The sequence below is a fragment of the Microcaecilia unicolor genome, chromosome 3 (assembly GCF_901765095.1).
Source record: "Microcaecilia unicolor chromosome 3, aMicUni1.1, whole genome shotgun sequence".
Lineage (NCBI taxonomy): Eukaryota > Metazoa > Chordata > Amphibia > Gymnophiona > Siphonopidae > Microcaecilia > Microcaecilia unicolor.
Genome location: NC_044033.1, coordinates 209910565 through 209928078, shown reverse-complemented (window position 1 = coordinate 209928078; position 17514 = coordinate 209910565). Strand labels below are relative to the sequence as shown.

The 17514-nt window shown below is 52.1% G+C and overlaps 1 protein-coding gene across 1 annotated transcript in view; it reads left to right on the top strand.

Annotated features, from left to right (window-relative positions):
* The window catches only part of PRRC2A (proline rich coiled-coil 2A), a 215053-nt gene that overhangs the window by 47698 nt on the left and 149841 nt on the right, over positions 1–17514 (top strand). The gene's annotated exons all lie outside the window — the stretch shown is intronic.

Genomic DNA, 17514 nt, shown 5'->3' with positions numbered 1-17514 from the left:
TTCGGCGGTGTTCGGGTCAGCCAGCTCCTCCTGCGGTTGCGGTCGCAGGATAAGCCAGATCCCCCCGCATCGGCGGGTGTGGTTTCCCTCCCCCACTCCGCGGGGATGAGCTGGACGGATTCCCCTCCCTCACTTGTGTGGGGATGAGCTGGGTTGATTCCCCTCCCCCGTTCCGGCGGTGGTGAGCTGGGCAGAGTGTCCCTTTGTGGGTGTAATTCTCTAAGTGCTGAGTCCTGCGGATGGCGCTTTGATATTGACATACTGAGGAGTTTCCGGCAGCACATGACCACATATAGGGAGGCAAAAGGATTGCTCTCTATCTCCTTCTGGTAGATGGACACAACCCACCAGTCTATGGATTGATCAGCTATAATTAATGGAAAGAAACTTATCAGGTATGATACATAATTTTACCTTTTCTGTTTTGTTAGCTTGTAAACCATGTTTGACATGTCCATCAAGAAAGGTGATATAGCAAACCCAAACAAACCAAATGCTTTATTTGAACATTTCTACCAAATTAGTGGGGGGAAAAATGCAGTTGATTTTCACTCTTAGGAAGTTTGATACTATTTCATCTTCCTTAGTGTTCCTCCGGACCGGCCCAGCAATTGACTGATGGGTTGTGCACACCTTCCAGCAGGTGGAGACTGAGAATTCTGAGTCATCAGCGACAGCCAATAAGAGCCCTTGCCAGGAATAGAAATATCCAGTATCCTCAGTCTCCATTAGGTGGCAGGTGGTGAGCCCTTTCAGTCTCACTTTTTTTCTTTATTTCCTTCTTCTTAGTTTGTAGCGCTATAGAAATAAGTAGTAGTAGTTTGTCTGCTTTAAAAAAAATTGTTAGATTTTCTTTTGTGCACTTGTCTTTATTGGAGCTTAGTTTTTTCAGGCAGAGGTCCAAAGGGGTCTCTTGTTGGCTTGGGAGTGTTGCACCTGGGAGGCCAGGTTCCTCCCTCCACCTTCCTCCCTCCCCTGCTCTGCTTGGGACCTTCTTGTAAGCTAGGGCTATTAGATAGTCATACTCTTCAATGGAAGAGATCTTTGCGTTAAGGGAGAGGCAGCCGCGTTTGTTTTACAACAAAAACACAAAGGCCGTGCTCAGACAAAGTGGCTCTCTGGGCTTAGCTGGCTGTTCGTGGCACTGTGAGCTCCTTTCAGTAGCCTTGGTTCGCCGGCGCTGGGTAAAATATTTAACTCCTGCTCTGAAGGAGTGCATGGAGACTTCCCCGCGTCGCAGTCTGGCAGGCATGGCTGAGAAGCTGCGACGCTGTTCTGTGTGTCAGAGCCACGGTGTTGGGGGTAAACGACAGATGTAAATTCTGCGCTGCGATTGATGGCGCTTCCAAATTGGGACCCTCTCCTGTGTCGGTGCTGGGTGTGTTTTCAAGGGGCATGGATTCCTCCGTTGACAAGGAACCTCTGGTTTGGGCGGGAGCGTCCTCCACTTTGTCTCCATCCACTGATTCTGGGGACACTTGTTTCCCTACCCTTGGTTCAAGCACAGGTTCAGTCCAAAGATGTTTCTCTGTTGGTTGCCAGTTCTGAGGGTGGGTTTCCCCCAGAATTCGTGATGCAGATATATAAAGCCTTTCTTCTCCAGAAGTTGGGTCAGGCTTGGGGCTCCTTCAAGGAGAGAATTGGAAAGCAGTCAGTTTTGTCTTTCTAAGACACCTAGGGGGTCTTGGGAACAGGAGGAAGATTTTGAGTCCAACCCCCATCTGGAAATGCCTGACCTGGAGCATTCAGATGTCGCCTAGGAAGATTTAGCAGATGGGGATCCTTCTCTGCTGGATTCAGAGACGGATCCTTTCTTCCTGGGAGAAGACACTTCTGTACTGTGCATTTTTCACATGGGGGACCTAATGGAGTTAATCTCCTTGGTATCCTCTACATTGCGTTTTGAGGAGGAAGAACCTACGGTCGCTGAGGCTCCTTGCAAAATGGATCTGTTATTGAAGGGAGTCCGTAAACTGGTTAAGACTTTTCCCATGCATCAGGATATCAGGGACGTCATCCAAGCGCAGTGGGATGCTCCAGATTTTGTTTTCAAACCCGCCAAGTCGATGGTTTGACTTTTTTTTTGTTCCCGCAAACCCCATTCCTATGCAGCTCTCTAGTCCGAGCCAAGGAGTGTCGTCAATCCGGGGTCATGGTTGTGAATTTTGGTGCTTTCCGTCGAGTAAAGCATCTCCGGTACAGCGTTCTCGTTTTTTCCAAACGAATCAGTCCTTTCGTGGGGGGCCGTAAGGGAAACAAGGACTTAAAAGCCTTGTTCCAGTCCCCCTCCTGTTCCTCTCAATGAGGGTGTCGGGGCCCAGCCTCTGGTTCTGGTAGGAGTGCATTTGGCGTAGTTTTTCCAGAGGTGGGCCCAGATTAACTCTGACCAATGGGTACTAGAGGTTATTTGAGAAGGGTATGCCTTAGAATTTGTGCGTCCGCTTCCCGACACATTCCTGGAGTCCCCTTGCCGGTCTCGCTTAAAGGTGGCTATTGTCGGTAATACTCTAGAAAGGCTCATCTCTCTTCATGCCATTTGTCCCGTACCCTCGGAGGAACTCAAGCAGGGTCGGTATTCCATTTACTTTGTTGTTCCCAAGAAAGAAGGTTCCTTTTGCCCCATTCTGAACCTCAAAGCGGTCAGTTGGACCCTCAGTCTCCAACTTTCTCAAATTCTGGATTTTTTTTTGAGGTTTAGAGAAGGGTTTGGCTTTATCCAGTGCTGGGCCCTGTCCTGTTTTTGAGGTCAGGTGCAGGGCAAAGTCTCATCTGGCTTCTCATCTGGATGTGCTTTGATTCCTGCGGGATGCAAGGCTCCTGAGGCAACCCACTCGTCTAATTTTTCCCTTGTGGGATCTTAATATGGTTCTAACTGCCCTGTCTGGTTCCCCTTCTGAGCCGTTGTCTTCCTGTACTTTGAAAGATCTCACTCTCAAGGTGTTTTTCTGGTCGCTGTTGCTTTAGCTAGGAGGGTTTCTGAGTTGCAGGCGCTTTTGTGTAAGCCGCCATTTTTAGTTTGCAAACGACAACGTAATGTTGTGGCAGTGCCTTCCTTTCTCTCCAAAGTGGTGTTGCGTTTTCACGTGTCTCAATCTGTCATTTTGCCAGTCCTCGGTACTTTTTCTGGCTCGGAGGAACAACGTCATCTTAAGTGTCTGGATGTTAAGCAGGGGCTTGAATATTATCTGAAAGCTTCAGCAGAATTTAGGCAGACGGAACATTTGTTTGTACTTGTCGGGGGTCCTCTGAAAGGGTTAGCGGTGTCTAAACCTACCTTGTCTAGGTGGCTTAAAGAGATGATTGTTTCCTTGTCATCAGCAGCAGATGAATCCATTACGAATGGGTTGTGTCCACCTACCAGCAGGGGGAGATAGAAAACACTGAAAACCATAGTGCCTCTAGGAAGGCTAGCTCCATCTACCTCTCAATATTTCTCTATCTCCCAGCAGAGTTGGACGCAGCTTGTTCAGCTCCTTGAAGATTCTGCCTGGGGTGGCTCCTGTGCTTTTGCCAGTTGTAGCAGGGGTGTTGTGGCTAAGTGGAGCCCACTTTAAAGGCACATAGGTTCGCCCTTTCCCTGCCTTACCCTTCCCCCTGTGTGGATGCAGGCATATAGGTTCGCCCTTTCCCTGCCTTTTCCAACCTCTTCTGCCTCCGGAGTACCTCTGTAGCTGTTTGCCTCCAACTTTCCTCACAACATTAAAAAAAAAAAAAAAATCACGCTTTGACAGCGCTGCTATTTCTGAGGCTTTTCCTGACTGCAGCGTGACCGGAGCTCATGGACTCGGTCCCTTGAGGTAAGAGCGGTACTCAGCTCCTCCGGGGAGGGCCTGTGGACGGCATTCCAATCGGGGTGATTTTGGCACGAAGCCGCCATTTTGAATTTTATTCTGCCGTTTTTCAGCAACGGCTGCTGAGGGAGTTAAGCGCTGTTCCCGTTGAGGCAAGCGCAGATCAGCAGCGGGGCTCTGTAAAACGTGTTGTTTACGGTAGAGCCAGTACGAGCATGGCAAGCAATGATTTTTTCCGCTCGATGGAGCTGGCAGCGGGCGCCATCTTGGAAGCGCCGCATAGCTCGACCCCCGCGGTTGCAGAGGAGTCTGAGAGCAGAGTGACGCCTCGGGCCGAGGCTACCAGAGGAGCTCCATTCCCCGTGGCTCCTAATTCAGAGACGGGAGGTCAGGGTGAGTTTTTCTCCCCCGAGTTTGTGCTTATTTTACATAAAGCCTTCATGCTGAAAAGAGTTCTGCCGCAGGTGTCTGACACTGCGTTGCTACCTGGTCTCCCTCTGACTGATGATGGCCCGGGGCTGATGTCAGATGCGGATTCCCTTGAGCGTTGGATGCACGCTAAGCATAGACAGGTAAATTCCCCGTCGGAGAGTGGCGCACCCCCCCACCCCCCATGGTCGGGCTGTGGGGATTCTGAGGGATCTGGCAGACCTTCGTGGTCTGAGGAGCCAGAGGAAGGTGCCGGTTTGCCACTGGATCTGGATGATCCCACTGCAGTTTGGATTTTCCACCGCGATGAGCTGCCAGCACTTATCTCCGATGCCTTACAGGCCCTCTCTATTGATGATCCTGTTAAAGGTGAGGCCTCCTCTGGTAATCCGAGAATGGCGAGTACTAAGAAGCCTGCTTAAGCCTTTCCTTTGCATGACTCCATCCAAGAGCTTATTTCTGCTCAATGGGCTGACCCTGAGGGGCCCTTGAAAGTGGCCAGGGCGATGGGGCATCTTTACCCTCTGAGTGAGGAGCACTTGGCCCGTTTTGGGATGCCTAAAGTGGAAGCCTTAGTCACGGCGGTGACAAAAAAAGACCACCCTCCCAGTAGAGGGAGGGGTCGCCCTGAAGGACATTCAGGACCGGCGGGTGGAATCAGCGCTAAAACGGTCCTTTGAGATTTCAGGCCTAGCCTTAAGGGCGTCTGTTTGCAGTTCTTATGCTGCTCGAGCCTGCCTCTCTTGCTTACAACAGGCAGTGGAACAGCCCGTGGATGGTGTGGAGTTCCTCGCTGAGGTTGCACCACGAATGGAGTCGGCCTTGTCATTTTTAGCTGATGCCCTCTATGATCTGGTCAGAGCTTCGGCTAAACAGATGTCTGTGGTGGTGTCCGCCCGCCGCCTTCTATGGCTACGGCATTGGGCGGCTGACATGGCCTCTAAGCAAAGGCTGGTGAAGTTATCCTTTCGGGGCCTTCTGTTATTTGGAGAGGAGTTGAAGAAGATTGTTGAAGACCTGGGGGATGCTAAACCCTAGAGGTAACCTGAGGATAGGCCGCGGCCTTCTTCCAAGGGTCAGGTGGTTCCCTCCTCCTCCAGACCTCGCTTCCGTGAAGCTCGAAGGTATCGCCCGGGGCGCTCTGCTGGGTTTACTCAACGTGCCTGTTTTCAGCAGAGGAACTCCTTTTGCTCGGACAAACGCTCCGCAGCGGCAGGCTCAAGGCCAGGAGTTCAGGGCCGTCCTCCACAATGATGGGACGCTGGTCCACTCCTCCTTTACAGCTGTAGGAGGACGCCTTTCCCTCTTTCTCGAGGAGTGGACCAAGATTACCTCAGATCAGTGGATCCTGGACCTGATCAGAGAAGGTTACTGATTGGAATTTGGTGCCCCGGTGAGAGACGTGTTTGTGGAGTCCCGATGCGGCACTGCCGTCAAACGGGCGGCGGTAGAGGAGACTTTGCAAGGCTTGTTGCACCTCAGGGCGGTGGTCCCTGTACCTCCCGCCGAACGCGGCTGCGGTCATTACTCCATTTATTTGGTGGTGCCGCGAAAAGGTGGGTCTTATCGGCCCATTCTCAACTGAAAGAAAGTCAGTGAGTCACTCAGTGTGCGGCATTTTCACATGGAAACCCTGCGCTCCGTCATTGCGGCGGTTTAGCCAGGAGAGTTTCTCACGTCTCTGGACCTGGAAGAAGCTTACTTGCACATTCCTATATGGTCCCCGCACCAACGGTTCCTCCGGTTTGCAGTGTTGGGAAAACATTTCCAGTTTCGGGCCTTGCCTTTTTTCCTCGCCACAGCTCCCCGAACCTTTTCCAAGGTAATGGTGGTAGTAGCTGCCTTTCTCAGGCGAGAGAGTATCCGGGTTCACCCGTACCTCGATGACTGGCTCATTAGAGCGGACTCTGCAGAAGAGTCGTCACATAACAGCCAGAGTGGTCTCAGTACTGCAATCTCTGGGCTGGGTCGTCAATATACCCAAAAGTCACCTGTCCCCCTCTCAATCTCTAGAATATTTGGGGGTCTGGTTCGACACGGCCTCGGGGTTTGTCTTTCTACCCGACCAAAGGCGGTGCAAGCTTCAGAATCAGGTCCATCTGCTCCTGCGGATGCCTCGCCCGCGAGCTTGGGTCTTTGTCCAGCTGTTGGGGTTGATGACGGCCACCTTGGAAGTGGTGCCATGGGCAAGAGCGCACATGAGACCTCTGCAGATTGCCCTGCTTCAACGATGGTCTCCTATGTTCCAGGATTATCAACGCAGACTCACGTGGCTCCCTGCGGCCCGACGCACTATGGAGTGGTGGCTGTCAGACAGCATGCTGCATGTGAGGAATGCCGCTAGCGCTTCCCGATTGGTGCGTGGTGGTAACGGATGCCAGCCTGAAGGGCTGGGGAGCACATTGCCAGGGAAGCTATGCCCAGGGTCTGTGGACACCCGAGGAAACGGGGTGGTCCATCAATCGCTTGGAACTGAGAGCGATATTCCAGGCTCTTCTGGCCTTTCACAAGACTCTGGAGGGACTGGCTGTCAGAGTTCTGTTGGACAACACGACAGCAGTGGCCTACATAAATCGTCAAGGTGGCACTCAGTGCCAAGCACTGGCCACAGAGGCCGCTCAGATATGCCACTGGGCTGAGCTACATCTGCAGCTTCTGTCAGCAGCTCACATAGCAGGTCAGAGCAACGTGCAAGCCGATTTTCTAAGCAGGTATCAAATTGACCCTTTGGAGTGGGAACTGGCAGACGAAGTATTCCTTCAGATCTGTGCCAAAGGGGGGGAACGCCCGTAGCGGATCTTATGGCCTCAAGCACAAATGCCAAAGTCCCGTCCTTTTTCAGCAGACGTAGAGATCCTCGCTCGGCGGGGTTGGATGCCTTGGCTCAGCCCTGGCCTCCGGGCCTCCTGTATGTGTTCCCTCCTTGGCCCTTAATAGGGCGACTTCTCCTGCGAATTTGGCTGCATCAAGGAGTGGTGATCCTCATTGCCCCGGATTGGCCCAGGCGGCCGTGGTATGCGGACCTCCGGCGGATGCTGGTGGAGGCTCCCCTTCCCTTGCCTCTGGTACCGAACCTGTTGACTCAGGGCCCGGTGACCATGGAGGATCCATGCCGCTTTGGTCTTACGGCATGGCTATTGAGAGGGCGCAATTGAGAGACAAGGGCTATTATAACAAGGTCATCACCACTCTCTTGCAGGCCCGCAAGCGTTCCACTTCCGTGGCCTATGCTCGGATCTGGCGCCAGTTTGAGGCTTGGTGTGCTTCTAAAGCAATCACACCCATGCGGGCTTCTGTCTCGCCGATACTTGACATTTTGCAGGATGGTGTACAAAAAGGCTTGGCCTATAATTCCCTGCGTGTTTAAGTGGCAGCATTGGCATGTTTTCGGGGGAAGGTCTCGGGCCTCTCCCTGGCTGCGCATCAGGACATTGCACGGTTTCTTAGAGGGGTGCTTCGGCTCCGGTCTCCCATGCGGGCCCCTTGTCTGGCTTGGAACCTGGGGCTAGTATTAAAGGCTCTTCAGTGTTCGCCCTTCGAGCCGCTGAGGCGAGCTTCAGAGAAGGATGTAAACATAGTAGATGACAGCAGAAAAAGACCTGCACGGTCCATCCAGTCTGCCCAAGAAGATAAATTCATATGTGCTTCTTTATTTCTACTGTCCTCTTCAGTGCACAGACCATATAAGTCTGGCCAGCCCTATCCCCGCCTCCCAACCACCAGCTCTGGCACAGACCCTATAAGTCTGCCCAGCACTATCCCCACCTCCCACCACCAGCTCTGGCACAGACCGTATAAATCTGCCCAGCACTATCCCCGCCTCCCACCACCAGCTCTGGCACAGACCATATAAGTCTGGCCAGCCCTATCCCCGCCTCCCAACCACCAGCTCTGGCACAGACCCTATAAGTCTGCCCAGCACTATCCCCGCTGCCCAACCACCAGCCCCTGAACAGACTGTATAAGTCTGCCCAGCACTAGCCCCGCCTCCCAACCACCAGCTCTGCCAGCCATTCTAGGCTAGGCTCCTGAGGATCCCTTCCTTCTGCACAGGATTCCTTTGTTTATCCCACGCATGTTTGAATTCCGTTACCGTTTTCATCTCCACCACCTCCCGCGGGAGGGCATTGCAAGCATCCACCACCCTCTCTGTGAAAAAATACTTCCTGACATTCTTCTTGAGTCTGCCCACCTTCAATCTCATTTCATGCCCTCTCGTTCTACCGCCTTCCCATCTCCGGAAAAGGTTCGTTTGCGGATTAATACCTTTCAAATATTTGAACGTCTGTATCGTATCACCCCTGTTTCTTCTTTCCTCCAGGGTATACATGTTCAGGTCCGCAAGTCTCTCCTCATACATCTTGTAACGCAAATCCCATACCATCCTCGTAGCTTTTCTTTGCACCGCTTCAATTCTTTTTACATCCTTAGCAAGATACGGCCTCCAAAACTGAACACCATACTCCAGGTGGGGCCTCACCAACGACTTGTACAGGGGCATCAACACCTCTTTTCTGCTGGTCACACCTCTCTCTATACAGCCTAGTAACCTTCTAGCTACGGCCACCGCCTTGTCACACTGTTTCATCGCCTTCAGATCCTCAGATACTATGACCCCAAGATCCCTCTCCCCATCCGTACCTAGCAGACTCTCACCGCCTAACACATACGCCTCTCTTGGATTTCTACTCCCTAAGTGCTTCACTTTGCATTTCTTCGCATTGAATTTTAATTGCCAAACCTTAGACCATTCTTCTAGCTTTTTCAGATCCTTTTTCATGTTTTCCACTCCCTCCGGGGTTTCCACTGTATTACAAATCTTAGTATCAACCGCAAATAGGCAAACTTTACCTTCTAACCCTTCGGCAATGTCACTCACAAATATATTGAACAGAATCGGCCCCAGCACCGATCCCTGAGGCACTCCACTACTCACCTTTCCCTCCGAGCGAACTCCATTCACCACCACCCTCTGGCGCCTGTCCGTCAACCAGTTCCTAATCCAGTTCACCACTTTGGGTCCTATCTTCAGCCCATCCAGTTTATTTAAGAGCCTCCTGTGTGGAACCGTGTCAAAAGCCTTGCTGAAATCTAAGTAGATTACGTCTATAGCACGTCCACGGTTCAATTCTCCGGTCACCCAATCAAAGAATTCAATGAGATTCGTTTGGCACGATTTCCCTTTGGTAAAAACATGTCTCGGATCTTGCAACTCATTTTCTTCCAGGAAATTCACTATCCTTTCCTTCAGCATCGCTTCCATTACTTTTCCAATAATCGAAGTGAGGCTTACCGGCCTGTAGTTTCCAGCTTCTTCCCTATCACCAGTTTTGTAAAGAGGAACCACCTCCGCCGTTCTCCAATCCCTCGGAACCTCTCCCATTTCTAAGGATTTATTAAACAAATCTGTAAGAGGACCCGCCAGAACCTCTCTGAGCTCCCTCAATATCCTGGGGTGGATCCCATCCGGTCCCATGGCTTTGTCCACCTTTAGTTTTTCTAGCTGTTGAGATACACTCTCTTCCGTGAACGGTGCTATATCCACTCCATTCTCAAATGAACTTTTGCCAGTCCATCGTGGTCCTTCTCCCGGATTTTCTTCAGTAAAAACAGAACAAAAGTGACTCTAAAGACAGTCTTTTTGGTGGCCATTACATCGTCGAGACGGGTGTCTGAGCTCCAGGCGCTGTCCTGTCGAGACCCATTTCTGCAATTCTCAGAGTCTGGAGTAACGGTACGTACTGTGCCTTCCTTCCTGCCTAAGGTGGTTTCAGCGTTTCACCTAAACCAGCCTATTTTTCTGCCCTCGTTTACTAGGGAGGAGTTTCTGGAATCTTTTGGGCAGTTGCACCTTCTGGATGTGCGCAGAGCTCTGTTGCAGTATCTGCAGATGTCAAATGCTTTCAGGACCTCTGATCACCTTTTTGTATTGTCAGGTCCTCGCAGAGGGTCTCCAGCGTCTAAAGCCACTATAGCCCGTTGGCTTAAGGAAGCCATTTTTTCTGCGTATCTGCTATCTGGCCAGCCTCCACCTGATGCCTTTAAGGCACATTCCACAAGAGCGATTTCCTCTTCTTGGGCTGAGATGGGAGCACTCTCTCTTCAAGAGATATGTAGTGCAGCTACTTGGGCTTCTAAGCTCTCTTTTGCCTGTCATTACAGGCTGGATGTGGCTGCCAGGAGGGACGCGCTTTTTGGAGCACAAGTGCTTGCGTGTGGTGTGGCTTGTTCCCGCCCTATCTAGGGATTGCTTTGATACATCCCATTTGTAATGGATTCATCTGCTGCTGATGACAAGGAAGGGAAAATTAGGTTCTTACCTTGGTAATTTTCTTTCCTTTAGTCACAGCAGATGAATCCATGATCCCTCCCTGATTGACTCTGGTTTGTGTTCAGTTTTTCCTGCAGACATGTTCCCTCATTGGGAGAAGTTGGAAAACAGTCTTCAGGATTTCTGTTCTACTACAGGAGGTTGAGTTTGTCCTTCCTTTGTGTTATTGCTCCTGTTCTGGGGCGTTCGTTCGCTGTGAGGAAAGTTCATGTTATGCTACTTTGCGGTTTTAACACTGCTTTGGAAGCTTCAAAATACTGAGAGGCAGATGGAGCTAGCCGTCCTAGAGGCACTATGGTTTTCAGTGTTCTCTATCTCCCCCTGCTGGCAGGTGGACACAACCCATTCGTAATGGATTCATCTGCTGTGACTAAAGAAAAGAAAATTACCATGGTAAGAGCCTAATTTTCCCATCCGCTTACCTCCTAGCAGGCAAACCGATTCCCAAGGGAGTGAAAGCTCACTCTACTAGAGGGCAGGCGGCTTCGTGGACCGAGCAATGTTTGGTTCCGCCTTTGGAGATCTGCAGGGCGGCAATTTGGTCTTCTTTTTATTCCTTTTCCAAGCACTATAGATTGGATGTGCAGAGTCATCAAGACGCAGTGTTTGGGGCAAATGTGCTCACAGTGGGTTTGCTGGGGTCTCACCCTTGAATGAACTGCTTTGTTACTGCCTTCCCATCAGTCAGTTGCTGGGCCGATCTGGAGGGACGCTAAGGAAGGAGAAATTAGGCCTTGCCTGCTAATTTGCTTTCCTTTAGTCCCTCTGGACCGGCCCAGACCCCGCCCTAGTATTTTTCTTTAAGCTGATTGGTTCTGTGGTAATTTTTCAGCAGAGCTGTGTTGTCCATTTACGGTTCATGTCTTTTTAGTACCATACCAAAAACAAACAAAAAAAGAAACATCTCTTTCTATTTATAGCTCGTGTTAGGGTTGATGTACCTTCGAGCAAGTTATACTTTATCTTTGTGTCTTTTGTCGAAGGACGCATTGCATAAGCCACAGGCATAGTTTAGTCTGTGTGGTTGGCTGCTCAGGCTCACAATTTCACAGAATGAAAGTTTCTTTTCATGCTTTGTTACGAGATACTGGATCTTTCTATTCCTGGCCAGGGCTCTTATTGGCTGTCACTGATGACTCAGAATTCTTTGTCTCCACCTGCTGGAAGGCATGCACAGCCCATCAGTCAATTGCTGGGCTGGTCCAGAGGGACTAAAGGAAAGCAAATTAGCAGGTAAGGCCTAATTTCTCCTTATCAAACTTAGCTGCATTGGCCTCCAGTCCAAACAAAGAATATTGTACAAATCTGTTTGCTTTTTCAAGCAATTTATGTTGGGTATTTTTCCTCTTTGATGACTGGTTTGATTTGTCTCTCTTTGGGTTGACTACTACTACTACTATTTAGCATTTCTATAGCGCTACAAGGCGCAGATTATAGTGTGTTAATATTGTTCCCAATAAGGGAGTGCGATTTCCTTAGTATAGCTAGGACAGCTTTCTCTGATTTTATGGTTCCTTATTGGAATGTATTTTCTACTGATTAGAATAGACACTAATTATTCTTTTTTGTAAGAAAATTAAGACTTCCATATCATCATGCTGATCAATCCATAGACTGGTGGGTTGTGTCCATCTACCAGCAGGTGGAGATAGAGAGCAAACTTTTGCCTCCCTATATGTGGTCATGTGCTGCCGGAAACTCCTCAGTATGTTCTCTATCTCAGCAGGTGGTGGTCACACACAGCAGCAGCTCTGGCTAGGCCTCCAAGCCTAATTTTTAGGTTTTGTTGAGTGCCTGGGGTTGAGGGCTCTTCTTGAGCAAGTGCAAACCTGGTGGCGCCAGGTACCTCCTTTTCTCCCCCCTCCCGCTGGCTCCGTTAAAAAAAAAAAAAAAAAAATTTTTGAACGTCCTTAAAGGCGTTTATTTCGACGTTTATTTAAACGTTTATTGCAGCTACTCACTGGGACACCAGGTCGTTACAGCTTGGAGCGGAAAGCAGGTAATTTTTACCTTTTTATAGCGGGCAGGGGGTTCCCCGATTGATCTCCACGTGGCCTATGGCGTCGGAGGGCGAGGGCGCAAAGAGTCGCTCCCCGGATCGCTTGGGCGCTTCTAGAGGGGATGCGGGGGTCTTGAAGTCTGATTCGCCCTTGTTGGGTGACAGTTTCGTGACCGATGAGTGTCCCGGTCCTTCCTCCTGTGTGGCGGTTTTTCCCGCCATAAACGCCCATCCCCCGCTGCTCGCCTCCGCCATCTTGGCCGGCCACGTGGCTCGGACGGCTTCTTCTTGGGCCGCCCTTGAGGTAGGAGACATTAATGCCATGAACGCCCTTAATTTGGGCGACGGCACAAAAGCGGCTAAAGTTAAGCGCCGTTCTTCCCGCGCGGCTCCTTCGCGGAGTGTCGCGCCGGACGCCATCTTGGATGCGCAGCATGTCTCTCCCCCGCTCTTGCGAGCGCCGGTTGAGGGTGCGTCTAGGGCTGTAGCCCAGGCTGCGGAAGTGCACAGTCTGGGGGGTTTCTCCCCCGAGTTTGTTTTGCTGCTGCATCAGGCCTTCCTTATGCAAAACGCTGCCCCTGCTCCCTCGTCTGGTAAAGAGGTTGAGGCCCCCGGAGGTAAACGCCCTCGGGTTGATTCCCAGACCTTGGAGGACTTTGTCTCCTCCGATGTAGATGAGGGCAGCGTATCTGAGTTCTCCCAACGGTCCTTTGCGGATTCCTTGGAGGAGACGGATTCCCCGCTCGGATGGAGCGGATGACCCCTCTGCAGCGCGGCTCTTTAGCTCAGAGGATTTGCCCAACCTGTTAGTGCAGGCCATGGGCATTTTGAAGATTTCCTCTCCGGAGGATGTCTCTCCCTCAGCCCCTGTTGGCTCTGCCATAATGCTGGGGACGAAGCGCCCGCCTAGAACCTTCCACGTGCATGATGCCATGCACACCTTAATTTCGGCTCAATGGGATGTCCCGGAAGCGAGCCTTAAAGTGGCTAGGGCTATGTCCCGCCTCTATCCTTTGCTTGAAAGTGAACGTGAGGCCTATCTGTGGCCTACCGTGGATTCTTTAATCACTGCGGTGACTAAGAAAACGGCATTGCCGGTGGAAGGTGGCACGGCCCTAAAGGACGCCCAAGACAGAAGATTGGAGGCGGCCTTAAGGTCGTCCTTTGAGGTGGCTGCTTTAAGTTTGCAGGCCTCAGTTTGCGGCTCCTATGTGGCCAGGGCGTGCCTGACTATGGTGCAGCGGGCTTCCCCCTCAGATCATTCCTTGAGGGCTGATTGGCCGGCCCTGGAATCGGGCTTAGCCTATTTGGCAGACTTGCTGTATGATGTCTTGAGGGCCTCAGCTAAGGGCATGGCTCAGACAATCTCTGCGCGGCGGTGGCTTTGGCTGAAGCATTGGTCTGCTGACCACGCCTCTAAATCCCGCCTGGCTAGATTGCCTTTTAAAGGCAAGCTGCTCTTTGGGGTCGAGCTGGACAAAATCGTGACCGATCTCGGCACGTCTAAGGGCAAGAAGTTACCAGAGGTCAGGGCTCGGGCTAGTACTCGCCCCTGTACCTCCAGAGGACGGTTTCAGGAAGCCCGTCGGTACCGCCCGGGCAGGTCGGGCTCCTCTGCCCCCTCTTCCTTCAAGAGGAACTTCTCCCCCCAAGCAGCATTCCTTTCGCAGAGACCGCCGTCCTGGAGGTGCTCCCTCCGGTCCTCCCCCAGGGTCTCGTACCCAATGACGGGGCCTTGGTCCACGCCCCAGTGCAGATTGGAGGACGGCTGTCCTCGTTTCTGGGCGAGTGGACCACAATAACTTCAGACGCTTGGGTGCTGGAAGTCATCAGAGACGGCTACAAGCTAGAGTTCTGCCGACCCTTAAGAGACGGGTTTGTACTCTCTCCCTGCAAGTCTCCGGTCAAAGCTGTGGCAGTGCAGCAGACCTTGGACAACCTGATCCGCCTGGGTGCGGTCGTTCCGGTGCCAGAAAATCAGCTTGGCAAGGGGCGTTACTCCATTTACTTTGTGGTACCAAAGAAAGGAGGTTCTGTACGGCCTATCCTCGACCTCAAAGGGGTCAATCGGGCCTTGAAAGTTCGGCACTTTCGCATGGAGACTCTCCGCTCTGTTATAGCGGCAGTGAAGGCAGGGGAGTACCTGGCATCCTTGGACATCAAGGAAGCGTACTTGCATATTCCCATCTGGCCTCTTCATCAACGCTTTCTGCGTTTTGCAGTCCTGGGCCGACACTTCCAGTTCAGAGCCCTCCCGTTCGGGTTGGCTACTGCTCCGCGGACCTTCTCCAAAGTAATGGTCATTGCGGCCTTCCTGAGGAAGGAAGGAGTACAAGTCCATCCTTATCTGGACGACTGGTTGATCCGAGCCCCCTCTTATGCAGAGTGCGGCAAAGCTGTGAACCGGGTGGTTGCTCTTTTGAGCTCCCTGGGGTGGATCATCAACTGGGAGAAAAGCCAGCTGCGCCCAACTCAGTCCCTGGAGTATCTGGGAGTGCGATTCGATACCCAAGTGGGCAGAGTGTTCCTGCCAGACAATCGGATTGTCAAGCTTCAGGCTCAGGTGGACCAGTTCCTAGTAGCCTCTCCTCTTCGGGCTTGGGATTATGTGCAGCTGTTGGGCTCTATGACGGCCACGATGGAAGTAGTGCCCTGGGCCAGGGCTCATATGAGACCACTACAACACTCTCTGCTGCAGCGCTGGACTCCGATGTCGGAGGATTATGCTGTGCGCCTTCCCTTGGACCCAGCAGTGCGCAAGGCGCTGAGCTGGTGGCTGCAGACAGACAAGTTGTCTGCAGGAATGCCTCTGGTGACCCCGGAGTGGATTGTCGTCACGACGGACGCCTCTTTGTCGGGCTGGGGAGCCCACTGCTTGGGAAGGACAGCGCAGGGGCTCTGGTCTCCTGCAGAGGCAAAGTGGTCTATCAACCTCCTGGAACTCAGAGCCATTCGGTTGGCGCTTTTGGAGTTCATCCCGGTACTGGCGTTGAAGCCAGTACGGGTCCTGTCGGACAATGCCACGGCTGTGGCCTATGTCAACCGCCAGGGAGGTACCAAGAGCGCCCCTCTAGCCAAGGAGGCCATGAATCTATGCCAGTGGGCGGAAGCGAACCTGGAACAGCTGTCAGCGGCCCACATTGCCGGTCATGAATGTCAAGGCGGACTTTCTCAGTCGCCATACCTTGGAGCCTGGAGAGTGGCAGCTATCTGCTCAGGCGTTCTTGGACATCACGAAGCGCTGGGGCCAGCCGAGCCTAGATCTGATGGCGTCATCGGCCAAGTGCCGCGCTTTTTCAGCAGAGGACGGGACCCTCGATCCCTGGGAGTAGATGCTCTTCTCCAACAGTGGCCGACACAAGAGCTTCTCTATGTGTTTCCGCCCTGGCCCATGTTGGGCAGGGTGCTAGACCGGGTGGCAAAGCATCCAGGCCGGATAATCCTGGTGGGTCCGGATTGGCCCAGACGTCCCTGGTATGCGGACTTGATCAGGCTCTCAGTCGACGATCCTTTGCGGCTGCCAGTGGAGCAGGGCCTGTTACATCAGGGTCCCGTGGTGATGGAGGATCCCTCCCCCTTTGGTCTTACGGCCTGGCTATTGAGCGGCAGCGTCTGAGAAAGAAGGGCTTCTCAGACAAGGTCATTGCCACTATGCTGAGAGCGAGGAAGCGCTCTACTTCTACGGCTTACGCCAGGGTTTGGCGTACCTTTGCAGCGTGGTGTGAAGCGGGTTCACTTTCTCCCTTCACTGCTCCAATTTCTTCAGTGTTGGCGTTCCTGCAAGAAGGTCTGGAGAAAGGCCTGTCGCTCAGTTCCCTTAAAGTCCAGGTAGCGGCTCTGGCTTGCTTCAGGGGCCGCCTGAAGGGTGCTTCCCTGGCTTCGCAGCCGGTTGTGGTGCGCTTTCTCAAGGGAGTTAATCACCTGCGCCCTCCTCTGCACTCAGTGGTGCCTGCGTGGAATCTCAACCTGGTACTAAGAGCCTTGCTGAAGCCGCCTTTTGAACTCTTGTCGAGGGCATCTCTGAAAGACCTGATGTTGAAAGCAGTCTTTTTGGTGGCTATCACTTCAGCCAGAAGAGTTTCCGAGCTCCAGGCACTCTCATGTCGAGAGCCTTTTCTGCAGTTCACTGAGGCAGGAGTGACTATTCGCACAGTGCCTTCCTTCCTGCCCAAGATTGTTTCTCGCTTCCATGTGAATCAGCAGCTCTGTCTCCCTTCCTTTCGTAGGGAGGACTACCCAGAGGAATACTCTGCTCTCAAATATCTGGATGTGAGACGAGTTATCATCAGATACTTGGAAGTGACCAATGATTTCTGGAAATCGGATCATCTGTTTGTCCTGTTTGCAGGTCCTCGTAAGGGTCTGCAGGCTGCTAAGCCTACAGTGGCAAGATGGGTCAAGGAAGCCATTGCAGCGGCTTATGTGGCCGCGGGGAAGGTGCCGCCTATTCAGCTGAAGGCTCACTCCACTAGAGCTCAGGCGGCCTCGATGGCAGAGGCCAGGTCCGTCTCCTTGGAAGAGATTTGCAAGGCGGCAACTTGGGCATCGGCCCATACCTTCTCCAGGCATTACCGCTTGACTGTGGCTGCTCGGGCGGAGGCCCGGTTTGGAGCTTCAGTGTTGCGGTCAGGGATTTCTATGTCCCGCCCTGGATGAGTACTGCTTCAGTACATCCCACCAGTCTATGGATTGATCAGCATGATGATATGGAAGGTAAAATTATGTATCATACCTGATAATTTTCTTTCCATTAATCATAGCTGATCAATCCATAGCCCCTCCCAGATATCTGTATTGTTTATATTCTGGTTGCATTTCAGGTTCAAGTTTAGTCTTCAGTTCCTGTTCAGGAGGACTTCGTGTTCAAGTTTTTCAATGGATTCTTCAAGAGTTGAGACGAATTTGTGTTACAGTGAGCTGCTGCATTCCTCTCCCCTCCGTTTTACGGGGCTGGATTGAGACTT